At 37.4% G+C, this 25,399-nt stretch overlaps 1 protein-coding gene across 1 annotated transcript in view; it reads right to left on the bottom strand.

Annotated features, from left to right (window-relative positions):
- CEP120 (centrosomal protein 120) overlaps window positions 1–25,399 on the bottom strand; it is a 160,930-nt gene that overhangs the window by 118,710 nt on the left and 16,821 nt on the right. Inside the window, exon 3 of the mRNA XM_010971543.3 lies at window positions 8,326–8,449. The gene's annotated coding sequence lies outside the window, so the exon portion shown is untranslated. The remainder of the gene's footprint in view (window positions 1–8,325; window positions 8,450–25,399) is intronic.

The raw sequence follows: 25,399 nt of genomic DNA on the forward strand, positions 1-25,399 counted from the left end.
AAGGAAATGGACTAGCAAAGGCATATATGTCTTTCTAATTTGGTTACATAGGAAGAGAGGGTTACTGCAGGAGGATGCGAAATCTTAGGGAGGTTTGCTTTCATTTGCCACACATTTGAGTACAGATATTATGAAGAGCACAAAAGCAAAGGTATTGTATTTGCAAAGATTCAGAGGAACCTAAAAAATTGGACTTCTCTCAGGGAACTTACACTATAATTAAGTATATGTATACTGGAAAAAAAACTCCTCCTTATCCCAAAGAACATGTCACATATGGCACATATAATAAGTTGTATGGCTTCGTGTGAGGGAGAGATTGGGTGGGGGGTTGCAGGGAAGTGGTATATAAACTGAGCCTTGGAGAATGGGTAGAATAAAGACGTCCTGAACTGTGGTGATGGAAAGTTAGATGTGAGAGACACTTGAAGAGACCAATCTATTTCACTTTGTGATTAGGCCAATATAGACAATTAAAACTAAGGGAAACTACAATATTTCAAACCTAGGTGTGTGTGAGTTGGTGATGCTAATTTTGAAAATAAAATGGCTCATACTCTGCTTCAGTCTCAGAGATAATTTTTTCCTCTCCCTTTTGAAGCAGGGAACAAGGATTGGGAGATGTAGGGCAAGGGGTGAAATGGATAATTGACAATATCCAGAAGCTACCAAACTCAGTCTCCATTTTGTGGCTTATTTTCTCTTAGAATTTCCCCAAATGGCAAATCTACACACATTCAAGTGTAAGTTCAAGTTATTAGCCATTTTTGTCTGTGAGTTGGCAGAAAGAAAAGAAAGTAATAAGGCCTCACATTGACGAGAGGGTGGGAAATGAGCCTCCTCATATACTTATAGTCAGAGAGTGAATCAGAACAAACTTTGTACTGCCTAGCGGTAAGTAGTGAAGTTGTTCCCTTGGGATAAATTCCATTTCTAGAAATTTATCCCAAGGAAAGAATTACAAAAGGTATAGGTATGAGGATGTTCGTGGCAGAGTTATTTACAAGAGTGAACAATTTGGAAACGACCCATATGTCCATTTTTTGAGTGATAAAGTATGGTGTATCTGTACAAGGAAATACCATAAAGGCTTAAAAAACAAACCCAGAGGTATCAATCTAAATGTATCAACATAGAAGGATATTTACAATACAGGCAAAAAATAATAAGTCACTGAATATGTTTGGTGCATATGATCACATTTATGAAAAAAGCTGTTTACTTACACATACTAACAGTCTTAAAAGAGACAGAGGCAAAAAAATTATTTTGGAAAAATACGTAATTAGGTGTTAAATGTGATTGAGATTGGGATTATGGTTGCTATCAAGTTTATTGTTGCTTGCTTATATTCTCTTGTATTTTCTAATTATTTGGTAATTGATAAAGATTGCTCATATAAGGAAAATGTTGTTTTTAAGCTTAAGAATCCAAATATAAATAATTTAGGGTGATACATACATATCAACATTCCCATCCATCTGTGTGTTTAATGGGCTATCCATAATAAAAAGGAAAATAAACAGACTTTTTAGAGTTAAAATGAGTAAATGAAAAGTCATTTTGTGTTTATGACACCACAGCCTTTTTTATTCTTAATGTGATACTGTACTAAAAGTTCTCTAGAGACGTTAAAGTGTTAACGCACCTCTCTAATTACCCAATAAAAAGTAAGATGCAGCAAATAAAAACAGCCTTTCAAAATTGGATGGATGCCCTAGTAAAATCCAATTAGTGGCAGCCTTTACCAGACTTGAGACTGAGAGCTCACTGCCATTAAAGTGGTCCTTGGTCCAGATTGGAGATAATTTTTTTTAGAAATTCAGGTCTCTTCAGGATGAACACAGCTCAGTTTAGGATTCTGGGGACCTTAATGCATAACATACCTATAAAAGTATCTTTAAAACCCTCCTACACTGTTGGCAGGAATATAAATTGGTGCAGCTACTATGGAGGTTCCTTAAAAAACTAAAAATAGACTTACCATCTGATCCAGAAATCCTACTCCTGGGCATGTATCTGGAGAAGACTGTAATTTGAAAATATACATGCTCCTTAATGTTAGCAGCATTATTTATAATAGCCAAGATATGGCAACAACCTAAATGTCCATCAACAGATGACTGGATAAAAAAGTTGTGCTATATATATATGTGTGTGTGTGTGTGTGTGTGTGTGTGTATATAGTGCCATACACACACACACACACACACACACACGGGATATTACTCAGCCATAAAAAAGAAGGAAATAATGCCATTTGCAGCAACATGGATGAACCTAGAGATTATCATGTTAAGTGAAATAAATCAGACAGAGAAAGACAAATATCATACGGTATTACTTATATGTGGAACCTAAAAATAAAATCATACAAATTTTATTTACAAACCAGAAACAGACCCACGGACACAGAAAACAAACTCTGGTTACCAAAGGGGAAAGTTGCGGGTAGGGATAAATTAGGAGTTTGGGATTAACAGATACACACTACTGTATATAAAATAGATAAACAACTAGAACCTACTGTATGGCACAGGGAATTACATTCAATTTCTTGTAATAAGCTGTAATGGAAAAGAATCTGAAAAAAATATTTGTATGTATATGTGTAACTGAGTCTCTTTGTTGTACAACTGAAACTAACATTGTAAATCAACTACACATCAATAAAAAAATTAAAAGAAAAAAGAAAGTGCCTTTCACTTAGAAGACTCTGAAATGAATGAATTAAAGAAAGAATAATTAAATACATAGTTACATGGCCAACAGGTCAGTCTCTGCATCAGAAATTTTTAAAAGCTGAATGTGATAAAATAGTAATAATATAAAGAATTACAATGGTAATAGTAAAAATAAAACAGTAGTTGCTATAAGGTAAGGCAAATTCATCGCTCTTAGAGGTTGCTAAAAGTGACACCAGTGAATGATATCAGAAAATGCTGTCTCAGTCAGTTTCAGCTGTTACAACAAATACCACAGACTATGTGGCTTAACCAACAAATATTCATTTCTTACAGTTCAGGAGGCCAAAAGTCTGAAATCAGGATGCTAGTATGAGTAGGTTCTTGGTAAGGGTTCTCTTTTTACATCCTCCCATGGCCTTTCCTTGGTACATGCATACAGAGAGAAAGGGAGATCTTGTGTCTCTTCCCCTTTTTGTTAGGGCATTAATCACGTCATCGGAGCTCCACCCTCATGATCTCATCTAGGCCTAATTACTTCCCCAAAGCCCCACATCCAGATCCCAGGCAATGGAGATTAGAACTACAACATATAAATTTAGGGGGCGGGGGACACAAACATTCAGTCAGTAGCAAGTGGCAACACATCTTACAGAGGCAGAAGGTCTCCCTAATCATATTATTACTGGTTACCCATGAATCGACGCCATTGTTATTATAAAGAAAAAAATGGGCTCATGAAAGTTAGGTAGTCAGCATGACTGCCCAGAAAAAAGGAGACATCAGAGAAAAAATAGCAATACTCACTCAGTATGTGCAGTGGATGGTGGAAGCTGTAGCCTACAACTGCTCTACCTAGTCCCTGTAGTAGGTGACCCTAGTTTAGAGGTCGAAAAATCAGGTCATTATAGGATGATATTATTAGGTGTTTAAACTTTACAACTGTCCCTCCTCCCCTCTCAACCATCACCACGCTTGTTCTCATTCCATGCTCACTAAATAGCTTCTGATCGTAATGTGCATTCCCACACAGATTTCCTACAGGGGAGGAATGTGCTGCTCTTGCAGGCTTGAAAAGTCCATGCAATAGCTACATTTCTCTTCTCAGCTAACTATCATTCTCATTTATACAAGCCATCTTCTGTGAGCTCATCTGGTGAGTGCTGGCTATCTCGAGATTAAACACAGTCTACGAATGCTGATCAAAAACGATAAAATCTCTGAACTTTGACTCATTAATAGAATTTGAGCCCTTGCTCACAGTCTTCCTCTTTATCCCAGGCTCTGCCATCCTCATCAGTGATTTAAACATCCACATGGATGTTCCACTGAACATTCTGGCCTCTTGGTTCCTGGACATGCACATATTCTACTAGCTTTTCCTTTGCTCCACCTCAGCCACCTGCTCCCACAGCCGTATCCTAGATCTTGTCACTACCACCTGAAGTTGTTTTACATTCCAAATCATCAAATCATATTTCTCATTCTTTGATTACAACCTTTCCTCTTTCTAGCTCGCTAGTTCACTACTCTCATGTCAACTGCTTCTTAAGTTTCTTTAAAGAATCAGCAATTCAGAGTTTTCTCACAGGCTTTTGTAGTCATTTTCTAAAGATTTTTAGTCATTTATCTCTCTTTTTTATTGCAGTAAAAAACATATAACATAAAGTTTACCATCTTCACCACTTCAAAGTGTACAGTTCAGAGGCATTAGGTACATTGCATTGTCATGAAGCCATCCATCTCCAGAATTCTTTTCATCTTGCAAAACTGAATCTCTGTACCCATTAAACACTAACTACCTGTTCCGTCCACCTCCACAACACCCAGTTCCTGGCAAACCACCATTCAACTTTCTGTCTGTCTGAATTTGACGACTTCAGGTACTTCACATAAGTGGAATCATACAGTAGTTGTCTTTTTGTGACTGGCTTATTTCACTGAGCATAATGCCCCAAGGTTCATCCATGTTGTAGCATGTGTTGGAATTTCCTTCCTTTATAGGGCTGAATAATATCCCATGGTATGTATAGACCATATCTCGTTTGTCCATTCATCTTTTGATGGACACTTGCGTTGCTTCCACCCTTTGGCTATTGTGAATGATGCTGCTATAAACATGGGTGTACTTATCTACCCTTCTTGTTGCTATCAATCTCTGAAAGACTTTAAACTTACTCGTTTACAAACCAAGCCAGTACTAAAATAATTCCTCAAATATTAGCCATTACCTTTTAGTTTGCTTTTGCTGAAAATGGTAATGATAATTCAGATGCACCTCATGACAGTGCTTTTTGACTAAGCTATTTTATACTTGTTAAATGCTATTCATTGACTGGCTGCGCTATCAATGGATATGAGTGCTCTGTAAATGCTGGCTAGCTAACATGTTTACTGAATACACAAAGGTATGTGGAGGACTTCCTTAAGAGGGTTCAGACTAACCATATGGCTTTCACATACAGTTTTTCAAAAGATTTCTAATTAATTACATGGTCAGCTCTCCTATCCTTCAGTCACATGGGACAATTTTACTTTCCTGCTCTCTATGCAGTTAGCAGAGGCCATGAGACTAGTTCTGCAAGTAGAATGGTGCATCTCTTTCAGGCTAAAGTAATGTAGATTTACTCTGGGAACAAAGCTCTCTCTTCCTCTGCTGCCTTAACTAAGGAGGCCACTTGTTCCAGATGCTACAGCTATAGAATGGTAGACCCACTAACAAATGATCACTGAGGAGCCATATGGAAAGCATTTGCCCTGGACAGAGGCCCAGAACCTCATTAGGCATTTTGTAAGCCAGAAATAAAGCACTGAGATTTGTGGGATTATTTGTTTCTGTAACATAACCTAGTCTATCCTGACTAACTCAGTAGGGAACTACTTAATCAAATCATGGGTGGTTATGAGATAGGAAGGGGACAGGGCACAGCCACTCAAGGAATGCTACAGCAATTAACATCAAAATGGTGAAAGATTCAACCCCCAGTAGGCCTTGAGGCTCAAGATGATGAGAGATTTAACTTCTAGTAGATCTTAAGCTTCATTATACGCCCACTGTAATATATTAACATGGTGAATAACATGCCCACAGGCACAATGGCAATCCCAAAGCTAGCCACAAAAGGTCAAAGAGTGGAAAATGGCCAACTTCCTGGGAATCTCAGCCCCTTCCCCTTAGACTGGTCCTTCCACTTATTAGCATACGAAGCCACCAAGCCCATAAAACCCAGCAACATGGCGCCTTGCAGCCGCTCCTCTCTCTCCCTCTTCGGAGACGGCCCACATTCTGTCTATGGAATGTGTACCTACTTTTAATCTGAGCACCCAATCCCCATACCTTGTGGCCTTTCTCTTGCCTTTCAATGTATCTCTCTGAATAAATCTACCTTCACTCAACTGTGGCTCGCTCTTAAATTCTTTCCTGCGGAAAGCCAAGGACCCACACTTGGCAGGGCAAGTCCCAGGGGCTCAAACGAGACCTGGGACACAGGCCTTCTCATGCCGCATATGTTTTCCTGCTTCAGTTATGCATCCATTAATCATGTAGCTATTTATATAAAAATGAGACTAATATGTGTTGATATAGAAAGAGCCTACAAATACATTAACTTTAAAAAGCAAGATACAGAATACAGTGTATAGCATATTACCATTTATATAAAATACATATAAACTCTTACCTATACATTAAATATCCAGATACAAAAAACTAGTAAGAGTGGTTGCCTCTGAGAAGAGGTAAGGAGGACAAATGGGGTGGGAGAGAGACATTTTTCACTGTTTAAATTTTTTTTAGTATTTAGTATTTAGTAATACTTTAAAATAATAAATGTTCATGGATTACCTGGTCATAAGTAAATAAGCATTACAAGCAATCATGAAAGTCTAAATTAGCCTAGTGGTTAGGGGATCAGAAAGAAAAGAATAAATGTGAGAAATCATGCAGAAATCAGATTGACAAGATTTGATAGCTTGTAAATATTAAGCATATGGGGAAGAAAAAAGTCAAGAGATGATCATAATGCAAGTTCCATAAGGGAAAGAATTTTTGCCTCTTTATTTTCATTGATAGTAGATGTAGACTGAGTGGCTATGTGAAGGAAAAGCCGGGCTGGGCTAACAAGATAACTCACAAATCTAAGTATCGGAATACTCATCTGAGTTCTGCTAGAGTAACTTATAAATCTAGGTTAATTAGTGTTGGTTTGCTTTTCATGTTTTTTTGCTAGCCAGCTGGGTTTTCAAAGAGATATATCTGGCTTTGGAATGTTGGTTTGCTGCCTCCCTGCCTCCACTTTTGTGATAATGATGCTGCTAAAGCTGTTCCATGCCTATTGGCCTAATACCCCAAGCTTGTACTTTACCCTCTAAAACCTCATGTGCACATCTTGGAGGTGCTCAGAGCTTCGGACCAGAAGCCCCTCTGAGCCCGCCGGCGTAATACATCCGAGTACTCCAACCCTCCGAGTGGTGCTTGTTTCTTCGCTGGCCTGTTGTTTTTGTAACAGCTATAGATGATACAAATCTCATGTTGAAAAAAGTGTTTTTGTCTTTTGCAATTTACATTATGTTTGGAAGTAGGTAATGTCTTTCATTAATAATGAAATTTCAATAAATGATTCCTTTATTTTTATTTTGACCTACTTGTTACCTTCAACTGCAGGTAACTATTTAATAAGAATATGTTAACAAAGGTATAGAAAAATGTAAGCAGTTTGAGAATTTGGCAATTTATAGAAAATAACTTTGCTTTAAGGTACAACAGCATTTATATAAAGCTGTTTCTGCATTTTGTTTAAATTCTTTTGTTTAGAAGCTTCCAAACACTAGTACTCATTTGTTTCAAGTTATTTCCTATTTTGACTAACAGAGCTAAAGTTTGATTCCTTTTTCTTCTCTTCTGATTTGTTGAAATTTTGCATTGATACACTATAAATAGCATTGCTCGCAAGAACTATAACCTTTTTTTTCTTGAGATTTTTTGAAGCTGTTTCAACCATGTAAATCCAATGCTAGTCTGTCATATGTCATAGAACAATTTCTAATCTCTCAAACATGTAGGAGGAAGGCAAATTGCTTGGTTTGAGGGGGAAACCCTTTGCATGTAAGCAGCCCAGTTCTTTCTCCAAATAAAAGTGAAAGAGGTGCAGAGAGTTCTCTTGTAACTTGATGAGGCAGAGGAGATCACCTTTCTTTTTCACAGGCAAAGGTAGCCCAGTGACCCAGAAAGAGATACGGGAAGCATCCCCCAGGTGCAGAGTTCTGCAGCCCAGCAATGGTGCTATGGGCGTGGGTGCCAGTGAAAGCATACCTGGTTCTAGGGATGAATAGGTTTGATAATCACCGATGCCACGGCAGAAATCAAGTGGCTTTCACATGCTAAGCGGCTACCTGTAACTCAGCCTCCTTTCTCTGACCCAGAAGATTTCTGACTAATGCCTGGTCCTACATGGCCTCAACATTTTCTGGGCTGTTCACATACCACACAGCTGTACTTTGGCATCTTGTGTGAACTCTGTGCAGATAGCTTTTTCCCTGACACTTCTACTTTCAGATGTATTCCTGCTTTCCCAGCGTCTGACCTCATTCAGAACTTTTTCCTTGTTGTTGGCATCTATCCTCCATCATGATTTATACTCACCTCATTGATTATGCTGCTTCTGGCTGCTGAGGGAAAACACTTCACCTTGACCTGTCTGTCCTTCACCTCCTCTCAGGCTTCTGCAGGCAGCACCTTGCTGTGTATCTGATCCCTCAAATGGAACCTAGACAAGCAAATAGGAGATTTCAGGAGACATAACCAAAAAATTACATAATTAATCACCTCTATTATCATAAGGAAATACGACAGTCAACTTGTCATTGAATTTGTCAGCGTTAAATTATAATTCTATCCCTAAAAGTTAAATAATTTCAACAAATTGTGAGGGGTGATCAAAATTCTTTTGCAATACTTGAATTATGTTGTCTTAAAACAAGGCTTTCAAAGAATTGCTTCAGACAATTGCTTTCATAGAATCATATATTATATATAATATATATGTATATATTATATATATATATATATATTTATTTATTTATTATTATTTTTTTTTTTTGGTGAGGGGAGGTAATTAGGTTTATTTGTTTGTTTGTTTATTCTTGGAGGAGGTACTGGGGATTGAACCCAGGACCTCATACATGCTAAAGCATGTGCTCTACCACTTGAGCTATACCCTCCCCACCCCTTAGATTTTTTAAAATAGATCTATTTATTTTAATTGTGGGTTGACTTAATTATTTTTATAAATATATCACATACTAATTACAGTGATATAAGATAGTTGATTTTTTATTGACTTTTTGTGGGGGTTGAAGAGGGGTCCTAGCATCTCGGTCCCCTTTTTATTTGGGCAGAATCCCTGATTTGCAATCTCTTCTGTTACAAAAGCCACAAAAATCAAATATTCTATCTTCATGCTCCTGGAGGCTTACACTGAGGCATGTGACCAAGTCCCTGTTCATCAGAAAATTTTCTTGAGAAATGTGGGGACATCTGAAAATCACTCATGGTGATTTATCTAAGGGACTGATTGTAAGAGAGGAAAGCATTTTCCTCATGCACCATCCTCATTTAAACTCATTTCTCCAGACTTGTGAAGAGAGTCAAGTTTTAGAATGCTTTGGTGGGGATTATTAGGGTGTACCCAGAAGGAAAAGTCCAATACAAAAGAAGGTCTGCATGACTAGAACACATCCCATATACCTCTTGTGTGCATCTAAACAGCTCTTTATCCTCTTGTATGGTAGCAATTACATTTATTTTTGATAGATTCAATTCCCCTAAACCATCACTGTAACCAGGCATGTCACTAGTCTATGTGATGCCTCTGCATAAATTAGGAAAAGATACTCCTTCTTCAAGACACTTTATTGACATCTGTCAGAAAATTGTTACATTTATTTTATTAGAACAATACACTTTAATACCTTAAGTCCCTCAAACTGACATAATTTATATACAAGATTCCATATGATTAACAACATATCCTATATGTTGCAGACACAACTATAATCCCCTCCTTAGCCTGTTTTCCAATGGCACGAGGATCCCCAAATGTCTAGGTGGAGGTTGTTGCCTCCAATTCAGTGAAACCATAATTGTTTACGTGGTAAAAGAAATCTTTGAGTACTAAGAATTCTAAGTCAGCAGAGCCCCAAGGAGGAAGGACAAGTAGGTCATTAGGTTTAATAGTGAGAGGTGCCATTCCCAGTTCCACCCATTGGTTCTTAGACCCATATACTATTACTGTCATGGAAAAACACCAAATATTTGTCTCTGCTTCAGAGCACCTACTGCACCTACAGAATAGCACTCCAGACAGGCAAGATATTGTTCCCTAAAGCCACAAAACTGCATACTTTGTGGACCTTCTGCTATTCTGTAAAGTAAACTGCTTTCAAGTGATGGCATATTAGAGATCTGCTATCCCATGGGCATTGGTACATTGCCTTATTTCCTTAAAAAGTAAACTTATTAAAAGTAACATTTTAAAAGAGAAGTTTCCAATGAATAAAGTGTTCATTAAATCCATAGATTGGGTTGCTTGCAAATGTATAGTAGTTGGGAAAGGCAAATTCAAACCCAAAATAAACCTCCATTCTAATGAAAACTAAAATTGCCCTTCACGAAGAAATGTACTCTACCTGACACCTGTCTGTTCCCCCAGGAGCTGGGTACTGCGTGGCAGGCTCATGCCTAGTTACTGCACATGTCAAGTTGGACATTCAGCGGTGGCAGTAGCCAGGCCAGCCTTGGTGAGGGCAAGTCCTTGTAATTGAGCCCATGCATAGATTCTATTTGTCTCACTTTGCCACTTTATGTGCTCATCAAGCACACCAGGGAGGGTCCAGTTTTATTGCAAATACCTCATTTATGATGATAAGTTCATGAATGGAGTCCTAAGGGCAGGTGTTCAATCTCTACTAGGCCCCAATAGCTGTTTCTCAAAAGGAGAATTATTATTTGGCCAAAAGGATGTGTTTATGTTCAAACACCCTACAGGTATCTGCTGTGATTTGTGCATTGAAATTATCATAGAGTCTAGAGAGAATTTCAATCTGCTACAGAAACTTTGGGCCCTGTTGGATTCACTAGGTCATAAAGGCCAAGTAGCAGAGTTGCCTGCAGTAAAGTATGAACTGTCTAGATTTCTCAGGTCCCAAGTCCCACTCAAAGTTTGCAGTTCTGAACCAGAAAAGCACTCCTATATTGTATGTTGCTTCCCAAATCCAATGTGGCCTATCAAGTGTTATGCCTCTCTCTTTAGTTGTATTAGATGCAAAGTGTATTAGCTTGTTCTTCATGTTGACAAAGATAGTCCTATGTGCTTCAGACAAGTGAGAAGCCCTTCTAAAGTCACTGCTATCTTCTATTCTGGGAATTTTCAGCATGAAACAATAACGTATTAGGCTAGCATGACGCCCTACAAAATGGCGAGACAATCAAGTCCCCTATTGTACAAATTGTGGCACAGAGTTCAAGACTGCTATAACCCTGAGACAAGATAAGTATACTACCACTCCTGCCAAGTGAACATAAGCTTCTGAGATTCTCTGCTTATTGAAAAAGCATTTGTCAAATCAATAGATGCAAACTAAAAACTGCTTTTATTTGCTCCAGTAAAGAAACTATTTCTGGATAGGCCACTATGATTTGAAAAACAGATTAATGATAATCAACTAGATGAGAATGGTTTTGAAATATTTTGGAGTCCTAGGTGATTTCTCTGTAGGTCAAACAAGCTACTTCTGAATCTTTTAAGTCTTTGAAGATACCATTTAAGTTTATATCTCTGCCTCCACCTCTCCCACAGCCTCCTCCCAAGGATATGATATGGCTTTTGATTTACTTTCTGACAGAGGAAGGAGGTTCTAAGAGTTTTCTTTGGTTCTTCCCACCATAAGAGCTAGAGTGACCATTTCATTTATTATCAAAACTGGGATACTTTTGATAGTAAAAAGGAGTACTATTAATAATTATGTTGGAAAAACAGATACAAACTGGTACTTCAGGGACCAGGAGTTCAGTGTGGGGATTTGGCATTTGCTAAGGTTATCTATACTGAGACCAGGAAAATAACCATCAGATAAGTTCAGGAACTCACTGGGCCTCCATGGGGTGGATTTGGTTCACAACTATATTCATTACCTGAACTCGTTTAGCTTCCATTCTAACTAGTGATCCACACTGATAGTCAACCCCCATTTCCTGGAGTTAGTGTTAGCTTGGAGTCAATGTTCTTTTATCCTGGAAAGGTCTGGGTATTTCCCTTTCCTCAGTGCACAGTTGCTCTGGTAAGTGAATAGTTTCCTTTAGGGAAAGCTAGAAAGAAAATCATAGAACATAACTTGTGGAGTATTACAAAGTCCTTTCTTAAATGCATCCTGAATTATCTCAGAGCTCTAGGGATGTGTGTGATGGACTCAGGTATGAGAATTAGGTGAAGAGCTATGACTCTATTGTGGTAGTTGATGTCAGGGCCTCTCCAAGTCTAGAAGGGTGTCGTTGTTATTATAAAATCAAGCAAGACCTCTGGTGCCAGTTCTCTAGGGACTCTAATTATAAGCCTGGAAACAATCAGGGTGGGTGGAGGTCGGGCACATGGACTCCGATTTCCCTTGTTTGATTACTTCCTCAGGTAAGACTACTACTGGGTCTTCAAGCAAGTTACAGCCTTATCCCAAAAGGGAGAAGAGACTACCCTTGGAGACACTGTATTCCTTCCAAATTTCCCTACTTCTATTCTCATAGATGACTTCTTTTTCTATAACTACTCTAAGTTCCACGTGAAAGACTGGAAAAAGCTGTGGATTCAATTCACATTATTTAACAATCCACTGGATCAAATTGTGAGTTTTATTTTGGCCATTTTAGTTCAGCAACTTCAAGAGATAAAACTTTGATGTGTTTATTTGCTTTTTTTTTTTTTTAAAGCTATAGAAATCAGTTACCGTTTATGAACTTCAACTGTCTGGAACCACCAAAAGCAACTACACTATCCAACTATTCTTGATCTTCTCATTCTAGGTTGAACACAGGATTTATTGTCCACACCAGGACACTTTGGAGAGTATAAGGGGATGCTATGCTAATGAAAATTATGCTGGGACAATAGGCATAAAATTTAAGAGAAACTGAACAGAAAATCATTCTAGTCATGTTCTTCAGATTATCTTATGTCACTGCCTTGAGGTTGCCCAAAGTCCATTCTTCAGTGGATATTTCATTCTAGGTGATAATTTGATTGAATTTGAATGAATAGGCTGGCAGGGTACCATGCCTTAATATTAGCTTAATTTTATTGTCTTTAAGTTCTAGCATACCAGATAACCAATCCCAGATTCTTTGCATTTCCATCAGGGTCCTTTCTCAAAGTTTCCCTGTACTCACTCATCTTACCAACTTATCAGTCAGAGTTCTTAGTTTCAATTGATAACTGACAGAGAATGTTGAGTCATCTAGATTCCTAGCAGGTAACTGTTTACTGCATAGGGTGGCATATTCTGGAGCATCTGGAAGATACGATGTATGCTTAATAGTATCTGATACCAAGCCATCACAAAGACAGCATAACAGTCCTTCTTCAGTTGTATTTTTGACATCTAATTACTATCATGTGTTCTAATGAGCTATATAGTCTATTCAAAAAAAATGTACACTAAGCATTTGCTTTCTACATTAATGAGCACATACTACTTAGTCATTAAAATGTGTGTTTCAGTCAAGGCAATGTATTTGTGCGTTTTATAGAGCTAATTGTAAAGTTTGAGCTAAGTTGTTTATCACCCAGAATAAGTGAGTGATTCCAGTGTGTATGGAAAGAGAATAAACATTGATGCCAATCGATTGGCAAACGTGGCAAAAAGTGATCATTTTCTTGCTTTGGAGAAGGGGATTAGGATCAATCCTCTGGCTCTAGGACAGAATTTCGTCTCATCAATAAATGAAGAGTTGGATTAGGTGAACTATAAAGTAATTCCCAGCTCCATTACTCTATGAGTTTATAGTATGCCAGCTTAGAAAAATACCTGAATAATTACCTATCACTCAATGTTAGAAAAGAATAGTTATTTAATATTCATTAAAATGTGTATGCTCACAAAGTGAGCTGAAGGGTGCTTTGTTTTTCCTGCTTAGAAGAGAGATCCACTGGAGGAAAAAGAGCTGTTCCATGCTCATTCCATACATCGGCAGAAGGAAATCACTCTGTCAGCAGTCTGGAAGATTCTGAGACAAGGTGCTTGGCTTTTAAAAGGATGAGCATGCTGGGATAGAGGGAAGCACCCCTAAGGACACTACAGATTTTAGTTTGGGTGTGGTGCTGTTGACTTTCTCCTATTCCACACAGATTACACCCCTTGCATGCAAAGCCTAAATTGGATGTCACGCCTTTCCCACTATGGGACTTCCTACCATTTGCAACAAGGTACACATTTCTATGTGGTTACAAGAAATTTTGCTTTGTGAAAACAAATGTGACTCCTGTCCCAAATATTGCACTCCTGAAAATTAAATGATCTTTCATAGTACTATTTTAAAAGGTCTTTTCACAGGTATTTATATGACCTGTCTTTGAACCTTTGATGACAAATAATTGTTACCTTCTTTTGGATAAAGTCTTATTAGACAGTAAGCATTCCTCAGAAAATATAATTTAATAAAGAAGCTGAAGAAAAGAAATATTTAAAAGCAGGTGTCTTACAACTGCTTTTGTGATTTAAAGACAGACACAGTTCATCTTCTAACATAATTTTTTGTTCTGTGTGTGTGACTCTAGATTTGATTAATGATGAGAAAACAATACTCTAAGATCAGGAAAGAATTTTTTTCCTTGAAAATCATTTTTATTGAATTGCTCAAAACCACTGAAATTATACTTATCAAGTAAAACTCTGTGATTTGATGTTCCTTTATTTTGAATCCAGTTTTCCCAGTTGAAAATTTGGGCTTTGATCTTTATCGGTGAATTACTCAACACAGGCCTCAACATGCTCAACTTTGTAAGAAATGATTGTGCTCCACTTCTGGAATGAGTTTCCCCGGGGCTTCTTTAATGGTTGATGCTTTAATGCATGATAGTTTAAAATTTTCCCAATTTGATCAATTCCTTTTAAATTTGAATGAGATTCTGCACATTCTCACGTACTCAGATAATGCTATTGACTAATGGTCAGTAGGGCATACACTCTGAGTAGATTTTTTGGTAGTAGAGATGTGAATCCATCCAGACTTGGAGACTCTCAGCTACTTCTCCTTGTGACTAAAATGATCCTCACAGGTTAGACACCATTGTAGTCTCCAGCTGAAGAACAGAGTGATACCTGGAAGTTCACACCAGGCCCATTGTCAGCCTGGGTACCTTGGCACCATAGTCTAACTAGCAGAATTAACTGACAGCAGACAGTTATATTCATCTCTGAAGTGTATCCAGGGTTTTGCTGCCTTGTTTTCTCTTTTCATTTCCTTAGGTTGAAACTGTTTTATTTGCTAATATTTCCTAGCTTAGGTTGAGTTTCAAGCCAAGGACATTACTGCAAGAGTTGCAAGAATAGAAAATCAATACCATATTGATTGCCAGTGAAAATGATTATGAATAACTTCAGTTACTTCCTTGTATTTAAGGCTCATTGTTCTATCTTTCCCATTTATGGCTTTATGAGTTTTTATAATGAAAATGTGATTGCAATAAAGACTTAGGAAAAAAAGTGTCACGTATATACAAGTTTGTAAATTCTTAAATGGTGTGCTTTTTAAAAACTTTTTTTCATCATGGACATAAAAAGGATTACTTTTCTTCTTAGGCTTTTTAATAAAAAAAGAGTCATTTTCTTGGTCACATCTATAATAAAATGGTAATGTTTAGCCTGATATAATTTATGGTAAAGATATGTACCTGTCCACAAAATTTTCAATCAATTTCAGTACACTGAAAAAACATTGTTTGTATTATGATGTATTTATTTTAGATCTGACATTTGTTTCCAAATTCCAACACGAAAGAAAATATTTAGCAAACCTATTAACTTAGAAATGTTTCAAATTTTAGGGAAATCACAGAGAACTAGGTCAAGCTGAAAGCGTGTTGTATTCATTAGCTATCAGAAAGCAGGGTGGGAGGAGGTTAAGATGGAGGAACTGTGTGGCTTGGTAGGCTCTTGGAGAAATACGACTCTGCAGATAGAGGGCAGCTCTTTGGGGCTCTCCAAACTGCAGACTCAGGGACATTGATCCTGACTTTACCTTTGGGAAGATTGATTCAGAAAAGAACCGGAATCTTACTGTCATCTTCGACACTGACTCACTTATAATACTTTGGTTGCAGGCAACAGAAATGACCTCAGTTAATTTAAATGAAAAACGTAATTCACGAGAGGGATACTGATATTTCCAAAATCCAGGAAATACTGAAGACACGGCTTCAGAAAGGACAGGAACCAGAACAGCTTTGTTGATCTAAATGTCCACTGAAGTTCAGATTAAGAATGAAATAGCATCGATTATTTTTCACCCCTTCATTTCTGCCTTTGAGATTCAAATTCTGGGATGGAGAGAGGATAATTTGTCTAGGTAGGGTCCTGGACCTAGGGTGGGCAATACTCTTTTGATGGACATAGTACTCTGTCTTTATTCATGGGGGATAGGGAAGGATCTCAAACAAACAAACAAACAAACTCTGAAAAACTAGGAAGCTATTATCAGAAGAAAAGCAAGATAAAACCAACAGACAAACCTTACAGACAGTATTTTTCTCACCCTAACATTTTAGGACTTGTTATAATCATTGTCCCATTGCCCTCCTCTTTCCATTGCTCTATATTCTTAATACTGACTTCAGCCCTCTCCACCCCTTCCATTATGGATTTATCCCTAAGAAAGAATTTTAAGACTCCAGTTCAGCTTTGAGAGATCTGTGCATTGAGGAGATCTCACCTGGTTAAGCTTTGCCCTATGGTTTGGATCTGGCATAGTCTCTGCCTTATTCTTGAGGTCCAATATCCTTGTTTCTGAGATTCCAGCTCTAGGGACCAGGACTTTGTCTTGTTTCCTGGATCTGAGTTGGACTAGGACTCTGCTCTGCTTCTTGCTAGCCCCTCATCCCCACCATAGGCTTGTGTGCTTTGCTTCACTTCCAGTGGGTGCCTGGTGCCCTGTTCCTTACAATCAAACTCCCCTGGGGCTCTCTGCCTGATTGCTTCTGGATTTCCCAGCACTGTGTTTCTCCCATCAGAACACTTTTGATATTCCTGGTGGGATCCTAATGATGCCAGCTGACTGTCAGCCAAATTTTCTCTCTTATTTTCAACTCAGAAACACCTCTTCATACAGTTCTGGCTCATCCACTATTTCCTTTTACTTCTACGCTTTACAGTTATTTTTAGCAAATACTGAATAGAGCCAAAATCCTAATGATAATAGATGTACACTTTACAGAAATACCAACTAAAAATTTCTAATGTACCCATCCCCCAGTTTCAGAAACAGGATGCAATATTGTTCATTCTTAAAGTAACTCTTTGCCTGACTGCTTAGAATGGGTCTGTTTCACTTTTGAAGTCAGGAAAACTGCTTTAGAACCTCTCAGCTCTAATATTGCCCGTGTGATCTTAGACAGGTTCTGACTCTTAATTTAAATATTATAGGTTTAAAGCAGATAACAACATAGTAAGCACTCCATAGGGTATATATGAAATGTACGTCCTTTATCTAAATGCTCTCAGTGAGTATCTAGCACTCTGCCCCCCATCTTATGCTTGCTCCCCATAGCTGTAAGCAACCTGCTTAAGCCCACTGTATCCTGAGGTAAGATGCTCACTGATAGTTGAATCAGATAGCCTTAAATCCTTTCCAACTGAATACAAGACTGGCCTTAGAGCAGAACCCAACAGAGACCTAGGGGTTCTGACTATGGGAAAGAAGGATACACAGAGGGCCAGACTACTTAAGGATTCATTATCCACACCCCTAACATACAAGGTTACACAAGGAACTAAAGGTATCGTAAGAAGAAATTATTCATCCCTAACCTGATCATTTAAACATTGATCCCACTTAAATGTCTCTCCCATCTTAAAACAGTGTTTACTAAGTCATATTCTTTGTAAGTCAGTCTTTTCTGGAGTATATGTCTCTTTTAAATAAAATTGTTTTTGAAGGGTAGTTGATTTACAATATTAGTTTCAAGTGTACAGCAAAGCGATTCAGTTATACATATACATATATATATATGTTTTTTTCTTTTCAGATTCTTTTCCATTATATGTTATTACAAGAAATTGAATATAGTTCCCTGTGCTATACCTAGGCCCTTGTTATGTATCTACTTTATATATACTTATGTGGGTCTGTTAATCCCCAAACCCTAATTTATCCCTCCCCACCCTTTCCCCTTTGGTAACCATACTTTTTTTCTATGTCCATGAGTCTGTTTTTGGTTTGTAAATAGAATTTGTATTTTTTTTTTTAGATTCCACTTATAAATGATATCATATATATTTGTGTTTGTCTGTCTAACTTCACTCAACATGATAATCTCTAGATCCATCCATGTTGCTGCAAATGGCATTATCTTATTCTTTTTTATGGCTGAGTAATATTCCATTGTATATACACCACATCTTCTTTATACAGTCATCTGTCCATGAACATTTAGGTTGTTTCTATGTCTTGGCTATTGTAAATAGTGCTGCTATGAACATTGGGGAGCATTTGGGTATCTTGGCTATTGTAAATAGTGCTGCTATGAACATTGGGGTATCTTTTCAAATTATAATTTTCTCTGGATATATGCCCAAGAGTGGGATTGCTGGATCATATGATAAGTCTCTTTTTAGTTTTTTAAGGAACCTCCATACTGTCCTCCATAGTGGCTGCACCAATTTACATTCCCACCAACAGTGAAGTTCCTTTTTCTCCACACCCTTTCCAGCATTTATCATTTGTAGACTTTTTAATGATGGCCATTCTGACTGGTGTGAGGTGATACCTCATTGTAGTTTTGATTTTCATTTCTCTGATAATTAGCAATACTGAGCATCTTTTCATGTGCTTGTTGGCCATCTTGGTGTCTTCTTTGGAGTGGTGTCTATTTAGGTCTTCTACCCATTTTTGGATTGGGTTGTTTGTTTTTTGATACTAAGCTATATGAGCTGTTGGTATATTTTGGAAATCAGTCTCTTGTCTGTCATGTCATTTGCAAATATGTTCTCCCATTCTGTAGATTGTCTTTTCATTTTGTTTATGGTTTCCTTTGCTGCCTTCACTATGCAAAGGCTTTTAAGTTTAATTAGGTCTTATTTGTTTAGTTTTGTTTGTATTTCTTTGTATTTTTATAGAGCATTTGCATTACTCTAGGAGCTGGTTCAAAAAAATATTGCTGAAATTTATGTCAAAGAGTGTTCTGCCTATGTTCTCCTATAGGACTTTTATAGTATCCAGTCTTATGTTTAGGTCTTTAATCCATTTTGAGTTTATGTTTGTATATGGTATTAGAAAATGACCTAATTTCATTATTTTATATATAGCTGTCCAGTTTTCCCAACACCACCTGTTGAAGAGACTATCTTTTCTCCATTGTATATTCTAGCCTCCTTCATTGTAGATTTATTCACGAGTAGCACATGTCTTAATTATAGAATGTAGTATGTTAGATGTTTATTATTTGTTTAAATGTCTTCCTTCACACTATACAGAGCTTCTCAAATGTAGGGGTCTTCTTTGCCTTTCTTATCTTGTTATCTCCCTGTACTCAGCACTAGGACTGACTCTTAGTAGGTACTCAATAAATGTGTTTCATGAAAGGTGTAGAGGCAGTGATTAGCTTTCCCAACTTTTCCCAACATACCTTTGATCTAAAAACAGCATTTAAGCATTACATCTGAAAAGGAACTAGCTCTCAGATCACTGCTTTGATACTTAAAAAGAACTGCTAATTGAACACACATGATTCATGGAAACATACAATGGTGTCAAACTGCCCTTTTGTATAAATTTTGAAAGCACTTAGCCTGTATTCCAAACTTCTGTCTTTTTATTCTAACATTATCTACCCCTCAATTTGGATTCTGTGTTTCAGGCTGGCTGTGCCTGTTCTTGAAGGGGCAGGGAGAACACTTTATATTCAGCCTGAAGCTGTGAGCAGGAGCTCTTAATGGGAACACTGAATCTTCCCCTCCAACTCACACCCCACTTTCCCCACCCCCAGTGTGCTAACTATCACATTATGAGGGTGGGGAATGCTCCATAAATGTTGGCAGACAGAATCCCACCCATCAGTTAGTTAATTTCAGCTTAAATGGATATGTCCAAGTGAATTGCCACCCACATCTAAAATTCCCTGGTTTTTATAGTACTAGTTTTTTTTTCTTAAAAGAAACCCCATTCTGCTAGCGATAAAAAATATTCAAAAGCTCAACAATTGTGGTATTGTCTTGCAAAGATCATTAAGAAGCTTTTAAATTCAACTTAGAAAGAAGTCTGTAAATATGTGAAATGTTGCATTTGATTAGGAAAAACAACAGAATTTAACATCAGATTCTCAGGAGGACATAATAAGTACTTTAACAGTTACTGTGTGTGGGTTGATTCTGCAGTGGCTGAACAGCTCAGAATATTGAAAGAGCAGTATTTCTCTGCGTGGGTAGTGGGCGGGAAGGGATGTCCTATACGCAGGCAGCTAAGCGGCAAACGTGTTTGTGATTGCAACACAGGGGAAAACATTGGTAAAGCTCATGAGCGTAAAACAATTACAGAGACTTTCTTGTCAGCCCACATATATTAAAACAAGGGTCAGTAACCTAGAACCCACGGTCTAATTCTGGCTCACTTAGTGGTTTTAAAAATCCTTGGTTGAGCTCTCACCAGCTCAAACCAGATCTGACCAGACATACGTTGGCAGTTTGAGGTAAAATAACTTTCCTTTTTCCTAACCAATACTGAACCACTCAACTCCTGAATTGAGAATTCAACTGGGGTCAGCTTTACATGACTATAAAGTAGCTAACTGACATTTTGAGGAATTAATTCCAACAGCCATCATTATTAAAAAGAGGAATCTCTAAGCTTTTTAGGCATATTGTGTTTTTAGTCTTTTTTTCTGTAATCAGTTCTTGTGTGTTTAAAGGCCTTAGGACAGTGAAACTTTCTTGTTTTGTGGAATAGGAAGGATAAAATCACATTCAAAAGTGACCTGAAATCCGGAAGTCATTTTTAAATGAGGATAATTATTATTAAGTTAAGTCAATGGACAAGAGAACAATCTGAAAATGAAACAGCCATCACATAAGAAATATCAATCAAATAACAACTTTTAAATATAAAGTGCCTGAAAATATATGGGGGTGGTGGGGAGGAAGAGGATTTGCAGGTGGAATAGTCTGGGAAAAAGACAATACAGTTGACCCTTGACAACGGGTAGAGAGTGGTTCAGGGCATCGACCCTGGGTGCAATTACCTGCAGTGGAAAATCTGCATGTAATTAATAGTCAGCTCTCAGCATAAGTGGTTCCTTTATATCCAAGTTTTTGCATCCAGGGATTCAACCAATCTTGGATCCTGTAGTCCTGTAGTATTTACTATTGAAAAAAATCTGCGTGCAAGTGGACCTGAGCAGTTCAAATTTGTGTTATTCAAGGGTCAACTGTACTCTCAGGAAAAAGACAATTTGTCATGCCAGTAAACTCATTCATGAAGGCAATGGGAATGATTACTTTTAGAGTTTGAGCTCAGAAGTTCTGGGAAAAAGTTTGTCTGCAACAAAATTCTAACTCATCTTTCGGCATCTCCTTCCATTACAATTCCTTCTAGAGAAATTCTTGGTGGCAAGGAGAGTAAGGGGTTGTGTCCAACGAGTATGATGTAAGTTGTAAATATTCCCGAAGTCGTAGAGCAGTATGTTATTATTAATGCTGAGTTGTTTTACAAAACACCTCAAGGAACGGAAATTCATTCCATTGAGTGAGAGTGAGAATGAAGAGGGGGAGATAATTTCTGAGGCTAACTAGGGCAAATGATATGTCTAGTGGACATGTGTTGATTGCATACCTGGCATTCAGCTCTCTTGGCCCCTTTCCCAAGAAAAGCCTCTATTTCCCAGCCAATGGCAGTTTGGGAAGGAATAAACCCCACGTAACTCTAAGAGGCCACAATCATTTCATCCAGTTTAGGCTAAAGCTACACAGAAAGACATTTGAGGAGGGGCTTTTGGGATAGGTGCTAACTCTTATAAGACATCTGCTATAAGAGATACTTTCGATTCCAACGTATGGTGTGATGTGCTGATGTGAACTGTGGAATGACAGCAGCCACAGCCATTTTGCTACCATAAAGGAAGCCAGCTGAAATTGAATTTGACACACAAGAGAGGGCGAAACTGAGAGAACTACAAAGAAATTTAGACAGAACAGTGTTGAAATTACACCTGAAGGCTCACCTACTGCTGGACTTTTTAGTTATACAAGCCAATAATTTCCCTTTATTACTTAAGCTAGGTTTTGATTTACCTTTTCTATTATTTGCCACCAATAGATTACTAACCAATATATGGATCTGATAGGGATTTCATGAGGATTATGGCCTAGTATAGTGCTTGGTATACAAATATTAGTTCAGTTAACACTTCTCCATTAATTTATTTTAAAAAATTAACTTAACAAATATATGGTGAACACTCATTATGCCATTATGTTTTACACATGGTGCCAGGTACTAAGGCCATCAAGATAAATAAGATTGCATCCCTGGTCTTTAGGGGCTCATGAAGTACTAAGTGGTATATACTAGCCTTTCAATAATTTTTTGGATATCACTAGAAAAGTATAAGCAAATAGAGACTGGGTCCTTTGATCTAGAATAGAAAGTTAGGTTAACTAGAACTTAAAGTCAATTTATGAATATAAAAATATTGACTATAATGTTAGGTTATCTGAATGTATTAATATTGACTATAATAAATAAGGCAATCTAATCCTTTCTTTAGACACTGACAAATAGCATATAATCAATGTTAAATAGGTTTTAGTTGTGTTTTTCACTTTTTTACAAATTTCAATAACTGTTGGGATTCCTCCTGATATCATTTAAAAATAAGGGGGAGGGTATAGTTCAAGTGGTAGAGCGCATGCTTACCATGCACAAGGTCCTGGGTTCAATCCCCAGAACCTCCTCTAAAAATAAATAAATAAATAGACCTAATTACCTCCCTCCCCCCACAAAAAAATTATTTAAATAAATAAATTTTTTAAAAAAACCTTTCCTCTGTGATTCAAAAAAGTAACCTAGTTAAGCACAGCAACATTTCTAATATACCTTATAAGTAAATTTAATATAGCTCAAAAGAACTGGCAGATCTTTTACAACACAGAAGCATTTTTTCCAGGATTTCTACTTGGACTTCTGTTACTGCTGCTGCCACTGCTGGTAGTATTTTCTGAGTGGGAGGGTACTATTTTTAGAGCAGAATACAGTTGTTATTATGAGCATTTTCTTAAGAATAGTAACAGTCACTAGTCACTATTACTTAAAATTCAGTTGGCTTTTGAACTGATTTACATTTGCTCCTTGATAGCTTTGCAAACAATACCTGGTATACTGTTACAATTCTATCTTAAGTACTTCTTAAACTAGAATCACATTGAATTGGGTATTATAACAATTATTTGTGTAGTATAACTTTGCAAAGTTGATCATAGTAATTTCCCTCTGCTACGTCATTCTTTGCAAAAGGGAACACCTAGCTTGAAGTGGCTGGATCATTCTCAAAAGCGAGTTGAAAAACACCAATAAAATTTTTAAAAACTATTACTGATATAGTAATTAGACTCATTTCAAAAATAACAAGCACTGGGCACAAGCTATGTCTAAAATCATTTTTCCTCTTATTTCAATGCAAGCCACTTCAGCCAAATGGTATACTGCTCTCTTTAACAATTTCAAATGCTGGCCTATTTAAAAGAAATTTCAATAAGGTTTCAGTGAACAGTATCTGATTTCACTTCCACAGGCAGAAGTTGATCCATCAATGAGTGTATGGAATCAAAATAGTTTCTCTTTAAGGTAGGAAATGATATTCATGTAATACTTCCTAAGGAAGCAATATGTATTTCTTACAAATGATGATTAAAAAGAAAAGATAAGACAGCAAGATAAGAAACAAACATGTTATTGCTAATTATCACCTTGATATCTCATTCAATCCATGGCTCATGAATGATAAAATGTCCTTTGCTTGCCCGATGGTTTGAGCTAAATTTCCTTTTGAGTCTGTTTGATTGATTGACAGTACAGTTGTTCACCAAGGTTTGCAAATGTTTCATAATCAACATAATAAAATGTTAGATATTAAAAAAAACCTTTGCTTTACATTAATAACATGAAGCGGAGAGAGAAATACCAAGAAAAGACAAACTGGCTAGCACCTATTACAAAAAAAAGACTTCTGTTCCTTGTTTCATGTTGTTGGTTTGTTTTTTACTCTTTGCACATTCGTGCTGTATCAGCTTGAGGTCAATTCCAATGATGAATGGTTCTGTCTCCTCTTCTTCCTCGTCTTCATATTAAATCCTTGTCTGCTTATGCAAAATTCAAGTAATTCAAGACCTTCTGGAACTGAGTCAGTCCTTGTGCATCTGTGATTAAAAGTGAAGGTCACTTCCAAACAGGATAAGATGGTGTAGACCTGTTTTTCCTGCTCCTCCCTGCTAAGTACAAATATAAACCCTTGAAATGGTGCAAAAGACAACTAAAGGAGAAATGTGAAATGTGGTTAGAAGAATGCAAGGTGGTTTGTGACCCTAAGATTGCAGGAAAAACACAGTTGCAGAATATACCCCTATTCAACAAAAGGAGGCCATTCATACCCAGAGTTTCTTGACTTTCAACCTAGCAATAGAAGGCAGCACAGGTAGGCTCATTCCATTCTCAGATCATACTGAACTCCCTCTGCCAACACTACATGAGCCTGACACCACCAGCAGCGAGATGTATTGGGAACATTGCCAGAAATAAGTGACAAGAGGAGGTACTTTCCTTCTCTGCTGGGTCTGAGACTCTGATTTTCCATTGAGAGATACCAAGATAAGCAGGCAAAGCTAACAGGAGAGATCCAGAAGCCTGGTCTGGGAAGCTTCTCTGTCCTCCAGAGAGCCCTGAGACTCCTCTCCCTCACCCCAAAACACCAGGGCAGCAGGTGGATGTGGAGGTGGGAAGAGACAGTAGTGGTTCCTCTTTTAAAGGTGAATTAACACCAATTTTACACCATTTTTTCCAGATAACAGATGAAGACACTTCCCAACATATTTTATGAGGTCAGTATTAGCCTGATACTAAAACAAGACAAGGCAGCACCAACCAACAAACAAACAGCAAATGTACAGATCCATACTTCTCATAAACATGGATGCAAAAATCCTCAACAAAATATTAGCAAACCAATCTCAACAAGCCTAGTTAAATACTCAAAAATCAATCAATGCAATCTACTGTATCAACAAGCTAAAGAAGAAAATTCATAATGTCATTTCAATAGATGCAGAAAAGCATTTGGCTCCAAAATCTAACACCTGTTTATGATTAAAACTCAGCTAGTTAGTAATAGAAGATAATTAACACAATTTGATAAAGAGGATCTACAAAAAAACCCACAACTAACATCATATTTATTGGTAGAATACTAAGATGC

The sequence above is a fragment of the Camelus bactrianus genome, chromosome 3 (genome assembly GCF_048773025.1).
Source record: "Camelus bactrianus isolate YW-2024 breed Bactrian camel chromosome 3, ASM4877302v1, whole genome shotgun sequence".
Lineage (NCBI taxonomy): Eukaryota > Metazoa > Chordata > Mammalia > Artiodactyla > Camelidae > Camelus > Camelus bactrianus.